This window comes from Oxyura jamaicensis, chromosome 1, assembly GCF_011077185.1.
Source record: "Oxyura jamaicensis isolate SHBP4307 breed ruddy duck chromosome 1, BPBGC_Ojam_1.0, whole genome shotgun sequence".
Taxonomy (NCBI): Eukaryota; Metazoa; Chordata; class Aves; order Anseriformes; family Anatidae; genus Oxyura; species Oxyura jamaicensis.
In genome coordinates this window covers 162,120,122-162,133,701 of record NC_048893.1, presented here as the reverse complement: position 1 = coordinate 162,133,701, position 13,580 = coordinate 162,120,122, and positions in this window count along the sequence as shown.

The following is a 13,580-nucleotide window of genomic DNA, read 5'->3' as shown; positions in this document are numbered from 1 at the left end:
AGGCTAATGAACTTTGCCTCTTGGCAGGGCTAATTAACCCATGTGAAGTGCTATGCTAATATGACTATATTGTGTTTGCTACCCACATTACATAGTTTCAAGTCAGGTTGGCTATCTCTGCATTAAACTGCAGTTGTGGCTGTGCCAAGGGCATCAAAATACCCTGCTAATGTGAGTCTCAGAGCTTGCCTCTGCCTGTGCTCCTCAGAGAGAGTTCTCATTGCAGGCAGTGGGAACTTAGCCTAAGGAGCCCATGACTGGGCCTTTAAACATTCAAGACCAACATTTTGAATAATTGACTCTCTAGTTTGCCTCGGGATATTATGATAGTTTTCAAAGGCTGGTTCCAATATAGCAATAAGCCACAGCAACGTGTGTGTTAGTATGCAATCGGTGCATGCCTTCAGTGCATTGGCATGGAGCCTTTACCACCCAAGAAGTAATCCCGAAGTAATCCAAAGCCTACTGAAATCTGTGGAAAACTTTCTATTCATTCAGTTGGCTTTGATTTCCATTGACTTCAACAGGTTTCAGATCTGCCCCAGAGATTCCAATCCCTCGTACAAGGACTGTTTACATGAAGTCATTAGATAAAATATAGAAACAGCTCTTGGAACAAGGACCAGCACCTAGGACTCTTCTTGGCGATGACCATAATCACTGTGCTGTAGTCATACCCTTTTCTGTTTTCTCTCTCTTTAAGCCCATGCAGCCTATGATTATTTATTTATTTATTCCATGTAGCCTGGCAATTTCAGCACAGGCTTGACCTGAACACTCCCTGAGGACGTGGAAGATAGGTAGCTGAATATCTCCAAATGGGAAAAAAATATAAGCTCCATATCACACATCCTTCATGAATGCTCTAGCCACTAAATGGTTGTACACAAAGTGGTTGTTGGCAGCTCTTCCCTTGGCTGTGTTTTACAAAGGGTAGTATAAACCACTCTGTTGTATGGAGGCAATTGGATGTGGACAGTGTGTGGGATGCATTAGGAAAGATCAGTGGACCAAAGTTCCTCAGCTTATGGATCTCAGTGAGGCAGAGGCATGAGCAGGGGCCACGCTCCTCAGCTCTGTCATGGGGAAAATATGTCTGCATATGCCCAGAGGCACTTTTCAAGGTCTGTGGAGAACTTCCCAAGGCAAAAAGGAAAGAATTTGTGGAAGTGAGTTGCCTGTGGTGATGCTGGGGGGTTGGAGAAGAGTGTTCAGATGTAAGTGATCATATGCTTTTTAAGCCCCACATTACAGGTTTCTCCCAGCCCGGGTCTTCGTTACTCATCATCACAGCACTGCACCAACAAACACAAGGCCTTCTCCATCCACAGGCTAGCTCAGGGTTAGATTCCAAGTTAGTGCCCACAGCTGTACTATCCAAGTACACACTCCTTTAAGCCCATGCAGCCCAGGAGGTTTTGCTTAACCTCCTGTTGAAGAAAAATAGAGATGGAAACCTAAGATTCTGATTCTAAAGAAAATACTTCTGGATTTGAGATTATCAAGAAGTCTTAGTTAGGTATTAGTCTGGCACTAATATTCATTTTTACTGTGGATCAAGAGCTTCTTGTTGAGTAAACTTTGGTAATGGGTGCTACAAAGATTATAGAGATGATGGTAAGATCTGAGGTTATAGGAATGTGGTTGCTGTTTGGTGATCATATGAGTAGAGTGGTATTTCCACAGCCAAGTGAGTAAAAATATTGCAGGAAAGTAATTAAAATGCCCTGATTCTTTAAATCAGTATCCTCATGGAATCATAATTTAATAAATATATTGCTGATATACAGATGAGTTTTTTTTCCAAATCAGTTATGCATGAATTTAATCCATGGGCAAATTGATTAATGTATTAACAGAGAAGTAACTATCTAATAGGATGTCTATTTAGGTAATGTGTAGTTAACAATTAATGTTCCATTAATAATAGTTAATGTACACTGCTTAGTTAAATACACTCATTAATCAAAACAGAGCAAGCTACAACAATGCTAAGTACTACTGTATCAGTGTATTGCCAGCTTGGACAGTGAAGTTAATTATAGGTCAGATGCTGATAATCTTGCTCAGATCAAGGAGTTCCTTGTCCCTTTAATAGCCTCAAGGGGGTATTTCTACATTTCACTTTGAGATGCTCCCTGAAGCTGCTCCCAAGACCACATGGACTGAGTCTGCCTCTCTACTAGTAAATTAAACAGTGCCAGGGCACTGGAACTGAAGTTGTCAGAGCAGCCGTTGACATGCTTTTGGCCTGGGCAAGCAAGCACTCTCCTAAACAATTCCCTGGCACGACTGGGGAGTCAGCAGAGGCCAGGGACTATTCCCAGGTGGCCGTGTGAATGTGGCCACCCTGTATGGGGAGTAAGAGAGTTTAATAGTAATGGCATGGTACACTGTGGGTTGCCCAGTTTCGTTGCCGAAGAATGGTCCCAGGCAAGTGTAATTCATTAGTCTAAGTGCAGTTGAGCAGCACAAACGGTAAAATCTGCAAACACATCCCCAGCTGTGGCTGAAATCTACTTTGTGGAGTAAAAGGGACTCCCTAGCAGTTCAGAATTGTGCTACATGCTACATAGCCCATTGGGTAGCATTGGCAGGCACACCAAGGCAGTCTGCGTGCATAAATGAGAACTCTCTCTGTGTGTGTGTGTATGTGTGTGTCAGGGACATCCTCTTTCCCAACCATGTAACTGAAACCAAATATTGTCTCTTACTTCAAGCGATGTATAAATCTATATGCATATATACACATATATATTGCTGACATGTAGCAATTGTTGATGGAGCAAGCTCTGATGCTGCTGTTAAACTGCACTGAGTAGTTAATCAGTGGCCCTATTTTATTGTTTTTGACATTGCTTTCTACAGGTTGAAAAAGTTTACCTTTATAAGAAGCAGAAAGTTGAAAGATATAGTAGATAATTCTGTTATGCCTGCTTGGAAATGATTAATGCTAAACTTTTGAACAGGTCTGCCTTGAAAAGGAAATGTCACCTGTTCAAACGCAGCTTTGTATGTTCTCCTGTGGTGATGTATTCAGTGCTTATCGAAATGCTGATCTGCTAGTAGTTTCAGGGAGTAAAGTGAGTTTCAGCAAATGAAGCCCAGTCCTGCAGGTGCATGTTCAGGCAAAACTGCCATTAGTTTTAATGAGCGTTTGTCTTATTCAAAAGTGCAGGATGAAGCCGGCAAGTGGGTAAATGAAATATGTGAGCACAAGGGTGGGTTTTTATTATTAAGTATATATTGATGTGCCTTTGAGACCTCCATCCAAAAATGTTTGGAGTTTGTATGAATTTTTCATGCAAAAGCAATCACTAGAGCATTTTTATGATTTATTAAATTCTCATTTTATTTCCCTCCCTTCCGGCTGCTTAATAAAGAGTTTCCAGCTGTTTGTACTTCCATTTGACAGACAAAGTAGACCCTGATTCTGCAAAACACCTAGGAACATTTGTAATTTCAAACATGTGAAAAGTATCTTCTGACTGAAATGAGCTATCAGTGGGCTTGAAATTATGCATGCAAAGAGACAGATTTTCTGAAGTTCTTAGGTGCCTAAAAATTTAGATGTGGTTTGGTGGGAATTTTAAAGATACTTAAACATGTTCCTAACTCCCTCTGTAATGTTTTCTTTAGTACTCCATGTAGTAATGAGAGAATAGCCGATACAGAGAGCACTTTTACAGTAATGCATTTTGAAAAACTGCAGTTTCTGTAGTGTAGGGAATTAGGAAAAGTAGGTTAAATTTAACAGGAATGCCAGGAATAGGGAGAGACTAAATGATTGCAATAGTTGACTGTCATTTCCTCTCTGGAATTACGTGAACCATTTACAGGTTTATTACCATGCTGCCTCTCAGACGTACTAGAACCTAAGCAAAATAAAAGGTCTTATGATCTATCAAGTTGTTTGAGGAACTCCAACTACTTCTTCTGTTCATGAATCATCTGTGAGTTGTTCACGTTTTCCATGAATTTGTCCATTGTTCAGATTTGTATGAAATTTATTTTCTGGGAAAAGCCTATTAATTAACTAACCAAGGAACCAAAGATTGGGGCCAAAGGGCCAGAATTTCAAGCACTCTCTAGGGAGAGTACTGTTTATACATATTTCATGGGAGGGGTTATAATTTCAAAAATAATTGTGGTGGTTTGGAATTTTTAAATGTTTTGGGTGGATATTGTTACATATTAAGTTTTTTGAAGTAACTAAAATTCAAATGACATTCTTAGTCATTTAACTATTCAGTATTTGAACTTCTCCTTAGAAAGTTGTTTGACAAATACCAACACCATGGAGACTGCAATATTTATGTACTAATTGAATACAAATAGAATATTTCCTCTACCACTTATCTTTGTACAGTGGAGACAGTTCCTCATTCCAGATCTGTCCCCCTATCTATCTATCTATCTACCTATCTAAAACTCACTCTATTCAATACTTCATGCGTACTACCAACATTCTCTCAGTAACATTTTTGCTTCACACACTTCCCTTTTAATCACTTTGTGTATAAATAATTCACTGATAATCACTTTGACCCTTTGAGTTTGACACAACTGAAATTGCAATTGAATACGAGTCATTTTCATAATACATATTTAAGTAGTCAAATTTTCTCAAGTTCTTATTTTTATCTAGTTTTCAGCTGGATTCACACGTTTGAATGACACCAATTTAGTTCTTGTGTAGAGATTTGAGGACATTTACTGGGATATTTTTTGTTTTTAATTGAATATTACAAAATGCACAGAGCTAGAAGATAAAAATAAACAGTCTATATTGACTTTTAATGGAAATGACTAGAAAACTAGCTTAGTAAACCTCTTCCTTTTAGGGTGTATCTATACTTCAATCACAGTTATTGCTGTAGCCAGTGTTAATATTCCCACAGTAGCTGTAAATCAACTAATAACTGCAGCAGTACAGGGCTCTGCTAAGACAGACCACACAAATATTTACCTGGCTGAGATATATATGCAACTAGCACTAAAATTCATGCTGATGTTGCTCTCGCTCTGCCTAGCCAGTTTGCAGTTAGCTCTGCCCTGCCTGCAAAAGCTGCCATTGAGTGTCCTCTCAGAAAGAGCTGTAGGTTAATTGACGAGCAAGGAGTGCTAGTTTGGTAAACAACTGATAGCCCAGAGCCAAGGGGCTGGTGCTGGGTGGCTTGCATGATTAAAACACTATTTTAAGAATGAGGAATACTCTAGAAAACTTGATATTAGTGGTGATGATTGCAATAAATACACTAAAAGATGATCATATTTCTACTGCAAACACACTTGTTCAAAGGATCAGTAGCAAGGTGACTTACTTGTTTTCAAATGGGTCTGGCTGTGGTGGGTTCAATACAAATAACAACAGAAATATACTAAACACGTTTTGGGGATGAATCTCAGGGATTTCACATAATTCCTAGACTACCCCAGAGGAAGGAAAATAGAAATTGGTTTAATGGATTAGATGAGGTGAAGGAGAAGAGAAATCTTTCTTCTCTGGCATGCAGTAACAATTGAGCTGCCTACAGACCTTGCAGAAACAGCAGATGAAAGAGCCACCAGACCTTAGAAACTCTTTGTACCACTGTGTGGAGGAAATTCAACAAGAAATTGATAATTTATTGGAAAGCTGTTGGGCTATTTTTTGTACTCTTGCCAAGTAATGTAGAAGAATGCAGGTCTTCTCAGCTTCAGAAGCTCTCCACCTGGCTCTTCTAATCACCCTGTCTCATGTGTGATATTGCAGAAATATTCCCGCTGTTGGAGGCTTTCTGATGCTCTGCTGGAAGAATTTTAAAACTCCTAGGGTATGCAAGTAACAGTCTGATTCTCTTCCCATCCCTGTGTAATGCTGACCAGAGCCACAGGTGTGAGCTGGTGTATGCTGTCAGAAGAACAGAAATAATTTTGCAATCAGAAAACACTCATTGATCATGCATCTTATGCATGCATAAGTTATTAACTAATTTAAATTTAAAGTTTTTGCTATGGTAAAATGTGCTGCTTTTCACTGATGCACAGAAATAAAATAGTATCTTCCAAAGAATCCCTGAGAAAGTCCCTAATGCACTGCCAGATCCTGATGTGTAATTCCAGACACAGATTAAAGTACAAACTAGAAAATACTGGTTGTTTGACGACAGTCTTTTATAATGATGCCCAGACTTTTTGTTTCCTCTCTAGTTCTGTGTACCAATACAGACCTAGAGTAAACAGAAACATGAGCTTTCATTACCTTGTATTCAAGCAGCTGCAATAAAAACTGCTAATGGAAGATGAGGAAAGAAGAGGTAAAAGATCAAATGCCCTAAAAGATATTTACACAACATAAGAGTTTTGTGACCATAAGATACTATTTTGAGGTTATGTAGAGTGAGTGAAGAAAGAAACTGCACTTTCAGGAAACTTTGTGACAAGAATAGGTGGGAAAATAATTATATTGCATGTCTAGCCTTCCCTTTATACAGATAAATTATATGGCAAATGCCAAAGCAAACAGTTTATAAGTGAAGCTTAAGGTTTATTCATTTGCTGTCTGATCAGAGGAATTTATACATACCTGTAATATGAGTGTCTTTATTTCACATTTTCTTTTTTTTTTTTTTTTCTTTTTTTTTTTTAAACGTGGGAGGTCTATTAAATCACTGTTGGGAAAGTTCAAGCATTATTTTTGAAATTGCTTTAGTTCAGAATTTTATTTAGAATTTAAGGATTATTGCATGATTTAATGTGAAAGTATTACCTTAATTACCTGTTCCCTCCTTAGAGCAGATAACTAGCCTACTGATGAGTGGTGCCACAGCAGATATTTTAGTGAGACATTTTTGATTCTCTCTCTCATAATGCCATGAATGAGCTCAGGAAACATAGTCTCTAGTAAATAACTGGAAAGTAGGACATCCTGAAAAATCTTAAAAAAAAACATAAGCATGAGATTCACTGAAAAATTGTGGAGTCCTTCCAAGTGGGGTGCCTGCAGGCTTATGTCCTGGTCCCAGACCTAGTCTAGATTTTCATTAAGGGTCTCAATGATAGGTTAGAGAGCATACACACACGGTTAACTTGCACATGGCACTGATGGGACTATGATCCAAGCACTTTGGAGGAGATCTTCAGAAATCAGATGGGCAAAAAGAAAGGATGGCCTGAAATTCAAAATAAGGAGAAGTGCAGAGAACTACGCTTCAGAAGGAAAAATCAAACATAAATAAAACGGACAATAATGACAGATACAGCAACATAGCAGGCAAAGATTTGGAGATTGCTGTGAACCACAAACCAGTTAGGAGTCAACAATATGATGCTATTGTGAACAAGACAAAAAAAAAAAAAAAAAAAAAGGGAGGGGGGGAGATGACTGCTTAGCTCTGCTAAGGTGTTGGTGAAAGCTCACCTGGAAGACTCAGCCCACTTTCAGGCACTGCACTTGAAGAAGGCTGTAAGCAAATTCAAGGTGAAGGTAACAAGCAGGGTAAGAGGTTTAGAAGACATGACATACAATAGAAATTGGATTGCTTGGTCTAAAAGGGGAAGGCTGAGGCAGAAACAAGTTAAGAGTCCACTACAACAAGGATTATTGTAGGAAGACAGACTTGCTTGAGGAAATTGAAAATATCATTTTTTTTTAAGGCTTTTAAGGATGGATTAGAAAAAAAACTCTAAGGATGACTTGGTAATGCTTCTTAACAACTTCTTGAGGTCATTTACAGCCTTATACTGCTATGATCCATTGATGCACACCAAAAAAAATACATCTGAAACCAAACTTCTATTCTTAAACAGTTTATTAGAAAACTGTGTGTGTGTCTGTGTGTAATATTTAGCATGCCACCCTCCTATTATTTTCCACAGACAGAACGTTTAATAATTCTCATGTCAGTGTTTTCTTAGTACTTGATGATTTTCATGAATATTCACATTGAAAAGGCTTTAGGAGGTCTTTTCTAAATAAGAATCATGTTCCAAAGGGTTTTACTGTCATTTTGTAGGTGTTTGTTAGATGGCAAATACCTCTTTAATCTGTTTCCTCACAGACAATTAATCACAGAGGGTAAGGTTTTAATCTTTCAGGATGATTGTAACTTTTGTATTCAATGCACATACTGATATTTAGCTGTAAACCACATTATTCTTAGTAATTTTTATCCAGAAATGTATATAGTTCCTTCGGTTTCCAAGCCAAATCTCAAAATATTTTTTCACTGGGTCTAGGAAGGTTCATTTGCATCACATTTGCTTCATTTGCATCTCTTGGCAACATTTTTTGGTTCAGAGCACTTACCCTTTAAAAATATACTCATCTACAAGTAGTGACCTCTGGATGCAACCCTCAGTGTAGTCAGTGAGACAAGATTGTGAGAATAATTGACATGCTTGTTATCTTGATAACACTTTGTTATCATTTAAGAAATCATCTTGGATTGATTGAAAATAAAGCTTGCTGTGAAGTTTTCAAACTGAATTTAACATTCTACTTAAAGGTATATTAAAATACCTCATGTAGTTTTACTGAAGAGGAAACTGAGAGGCGGTTTTGCTTTAAAAAAAAAAAACTGTGAATGTGACACTATTTTTAAGGATGTTTTGACTTGACTCAAATTAATGCTGTTTTCAGAGAAAATAGTTATGTCCCATCATCAGAGCTCACTGTAAAATCCATTTGTTAGCAGGAGAGACACACATAAATTAATCACTGACAGAGTACAAGGTTATGTTCATCGTAATAATAATGCAGGCTCTGTTTTATGGAGAATTATGTGATAAACCATCTACTTTATGGCATGCAAAGGATCAGATGTTGCTGCACCTATATAATTTGCTGCAGATTATGAAAACAGGAGGTTCAACAGTCACAGGATTGGATTTATTTTTTAACCTAGGCTTTAGCTGGGATTTTGGTGCAATCTTTGTGGGCTGTGCATTGACACACAGATAATAGACTTCTCCTTTGATAACTAGAAACATAATTAACATTCATTTTTTGTGCACTAGTGAGATGCCTGTCTGCCTTCCTCCCACTCGTGTGGCTGCAGGCCCTCTGGAACAGAGCTCCAGACCAAATGCAACCCATGGGCCACAAATTCCCACCCCATCTGAAAAGGGAAGCCTCCTCCCGGAGGGATGATGGCAGCAGAGAAAATATTGCAGCCCTGGGCAATGAGTGAGGCAGGCAGTCTGGCACTGTGGCTCAGCAGATCTCTGAGACATGAAGTCACCTAAGTGCAGCCACCCCACACATGTCAAACCAACTGATGGATTATGTATGTGTGCTTCCTCACCTTTCAGTTCCACCCAGTCAGCAGGCCTTATATGGGGTGTAAGTCCATTAGGTTTTTATCAGGGATTCCACTTAAATTCCCTTTACACCAACATGAACTTGACTTTCTTGGGAAGAGTTCAAGTGCTGTTTCACACACCTGCAGGGATTTTAGTTGAGCTGCTCATTATTCCAATCCTCTCATCTGAGAAGATGTGCTTACACCAAGGATGCACCTCCTGTGGCTATTTTCTCTTTGAGGTGAAGGAGGTGAAATTGTTTGCCTGGTATATACCATTCATTTTCCTCATGGTAATAGGTGAACACCTTCTTCTTGCTGCTGGCTTTCCTTCATGGAACCTGCAATGTTGCACAAATTTTCCATGTATTTGCCTAGCCTGTAGGGCACTGTATTCCACTTTCATTCTTTAGGTTTCTTTGAAGCCAATGAAGTAGGACTGGCTCCTGAAAGACTGGGCCCAAATGAGACTTTAACTAACGCCTTAAGTCAACAAGAAATGTTTTGGGTTTTAGTGTATTGATTTTTTTCTGCAGTTGCTCATCCTGAAAATTTGGCAATAGATTTATGTTAAAGATTTTAAATCAGACCTTGTTATACCACATGCGTAAAGGGAAATAAATTATTTGTACTTTACCATTTCCACTTGAAAATTAATAGAGATTCTTCCACTACTTTCAAACCAAAATAATACTTTCCCTTAAATGAAGCAGAAGACTGTGGTCACAGCCCATCTGAAAAAAATACAGTGAGGTACATACTCTGTGATTGAAAGTGCCTACACTGGAGTACTTAGCTGGTGTAAGAGCAGTCTTCTTCCAGGGGTGTGGCCAGTACAAACATCCATCTTGCTGGTATGTCCATGTTTGTCAAAGACTGGAAATCCAGCTTGCAGTCACAGAGCTGTCCCTGCAGACATGCAAAGCACAGACCAAGTCCAGGCTGTCCAGCTAAGTCGAATGTTGCACTGAGGACATGCTGAGGAAAAGTCCTACTCTGGAAAAAAAAAAAAAATGAACAAGCTTAGCAAGGGAGATAGGAGATTTGATCATAAAACAGTAAAACAGTCAAATTAAGACAAGAACACAACATTCTTCTTCATGCATTCAGAGTGGAGCATAACAAATTTCTGTGAAAAAGCATGACAAACTATGAACAAGTACTACAGGATGGGGTTCCTAAAAACCTTTTGACAGCCAAACATTCAGATGCTGTTGAGAGGCACCACAACATCTTGTTCCTTGGCTAGTGTACACAATATATTCTCCTTAATCTGGCAACAATGAGCTGTGTCTCATCTTTCATTTTAGTTTGTGTACTCTGTCCTCCTTTTCCTGATCCTTCCTGCAGAGCTATGTCTTTTCCACATTTTCTATGTTTCATGTACACTGCAATTAATTATTGCAGTGGCACTAACCACTTGAAGTTCTACAACATCTGCCTAAGTTGATGGAGGCCTTCTGTCATTTTCTTGACATGAGCTTTTGTTACATTATCAACAAAATGGTCAGATAAGCCCTTGAAACTGGGTAAAACTTAGTGATCTTTGAACTTTTAGTGATCAGCTTTGGAAAACAAGGGTGAATTTAGGGGACCTCTGGTGAATCTGTCTTGCTTTCCTCAGTTCCTCATTTTCCTCTCTCTACAACTTTCTGAGGAGAGAAGCAGAGAGAAAGGCACTGATCTCTTCTCCCTGGTAACCTATGATAGAATGCATGGTGATGGCACAAAGCTGCACCAAAGAAGATTCAGATTGGGTATTAGGAAAAAAAAATATTTGCTACGAAGGTGGCCAAACACTGGAACAGGCTCTCTAGAGAGGTTGTTGATGCCCCATGCCTGTCAATGCTCAAGAGGCATTTGGATAATGCCCTCAATAACATATTGTAACATTTGGTTAATCCTGAAGTAGTTGGGAAGTTATTCTTGATGATCTTTTTAGGTCTCTTCCAACTGAACTATTCTTCTTCACCTCTGTTCAAGTCATTTGGATTACAACTGTGTCTGTCCTTGCTTACCATAACACCTTTAATATACAGCAAATAATTATAATGGTGAGTCTGAGGGCATTCTTCATACTCCACTAATGTTTCATTTAGGGCTGGACGGACACATGATGGTGATTCCAATTTATTACCAATTGGTGAGCTGTAGCAAATGTCAGCTAAAAAAGAGCTTAAATATCTTTCAGTGCAAGCATTTGTTGTTGCAATTTTGAAGGGGAATGAGTATGATTCATACGAACATTCACTCAGGTTGGTAGGTTGGTTTTCAACTAGTGCATGTGTGTTAGCAATTTAGTGCTGGAGAATTTATTGTTAAAATTAAATTTTTCCCTGTGTCTGTTCTTGGAACTGTGTAGTACACATGTGAGTGTGCCCCAGGAACCAAAGCTGAAGTTAAGTCCTCAGGGTCCATCCAGAGCACTTCACTGACAGTGGGTGCAAAGTGCCTTCAAAGCACATCTTCTCTATGTCCTCCAGCATTTCACACACTGCAAGCACACAATTCTTTTAGTAATGGCAAAACAATCACAGATGGCTGTACAGGAAGCTACTTTGCATTGAAACATGTGCCTTGGACAGGCAACAACTGGTGTCCTCCTTGTTCCTCAAGGATCAGTATTGGGACTGGCAGTGTTTAACATCTTTGCTGGTGACATCGACAGCGGGATAAAGTGCACCTTTAGCAGGTTTGCTGGTGACACCAAGCTGTGTAGTGCAGTCAACACAAAAGATGAAAGGGATGCCATCCAGAGGGACATGGACAGGCTTGAGACATGGGCCTGTGTGAACCTCATGAGGTTACACAAAGCCAAGTGCAAGGTCCTGCATTTGGGCTGGGGCAATCCCAAGCACAAATCCAGGCTGGGTGGAGAATGGATTGAGAGCGGCTCTGAGGAGAAGGGTGTTGCTTGACGAGAAACTCAACATGAGCCAGCAATGTGTATTTTCAGCCCAGAAAGCCAGCCATATCCTGGGCTGTATCAAAAGCACCAGGGCAAGCAGGTCAATGGAAGTGGTTGTCCCTTTCTGGGCCCCCAGCACAAGAGGGACATGGATATATTAGAATGAATCCAGAGTTGGGCTGCAAGGATTGTTGAAGGACTGGAGCACCTTTCCCATGAAGAGAGGCTGAGGGAATTGGGGCTGTCTAGCCTGGAGAAGAGAAGGCTCCCGGGGGACCTCACAACAACCATCCAGTACCTAAAGTGGGCCTACAAAAAAGCTGGAGAGGGATTCTTTGTCAGAGAGCATAGTGATAGGACAAGGGGGAATGGTTTAAACAAAAATAAGGTAGATTTAGATTGGATATTAAGAATAAATTCTTTATTCAGAGGGTGGTGAGGCACTGGATCAGGTTGCCCAGAGAAGCTATGGATGCCCCATCCCTGGAAGTGTTTAAGGCCAGGTTGGATTGGCCTTTGAGCAACCTGGTCTAGTGGCAGGAGTGGTGGAACTAGATGATCTCCAACCAAAACCATTCTCTGATTCTATAACAACTTCAATACCAGAAAAAGTGTGTTGTGGAATAGCTCCATAACATTATAGCTCTACTATAATAAATTTCACCACATTATGGTTCCACTGTGATGAATTGTACCAAATCAAGCCCTGGTCATTCCTTTTTTGTAGGCCTCAGAAGTAGCTATTCTAGTTGCATCCACTCGGAAATGCTTTGTGATCTAATATTCTGTGTATGTTGTGTCACAGTACAAGAACCTACAGGTGACTTCAGTGGTGGCCTAATTCAACGTTGCCAGAAAAAAAATGAAAAGGAACACAAAGAAAATGTTTGAGTGTAGACAAAACATAATTTCTTTGATAACAATGACTTTGATTATGAATCAATGATTGCTTTTATCATTGATACTAGAGTACAGGCAATGATCCCTCCATTTTGACTACTTTCATGTACCTGCACAATGCAGGTAGTTGTTACCTGTTAAAACACCTTCCACTGTTATCAGACAAACTGTGTTTTAGATCCATTTACAAGACTTTTTTCTACTGCAGACTTTTTTTTTTTTTTTTTTTTTTTTTTTTTTAACCACTCTCAGCTGTAAAACCTGCTCTTTTTCCAGGTCCCTTTCTATTGTGAATAGAAACTGTCCACAGCTCTATGGCTGGATCTTGAACTGGGAAGGCTATGTGTGTCCCCTAATCATTTTGAGTTTGCTGAGTTTGACCAATGTACAGAAACATCTCTCCAAGAGCTTTTTGTTGATTGTCCTGTTGAAGTAACCCATGTATTATTTATCGTAAGATACATTTCAGAAAACAAAGGGTTAAGATA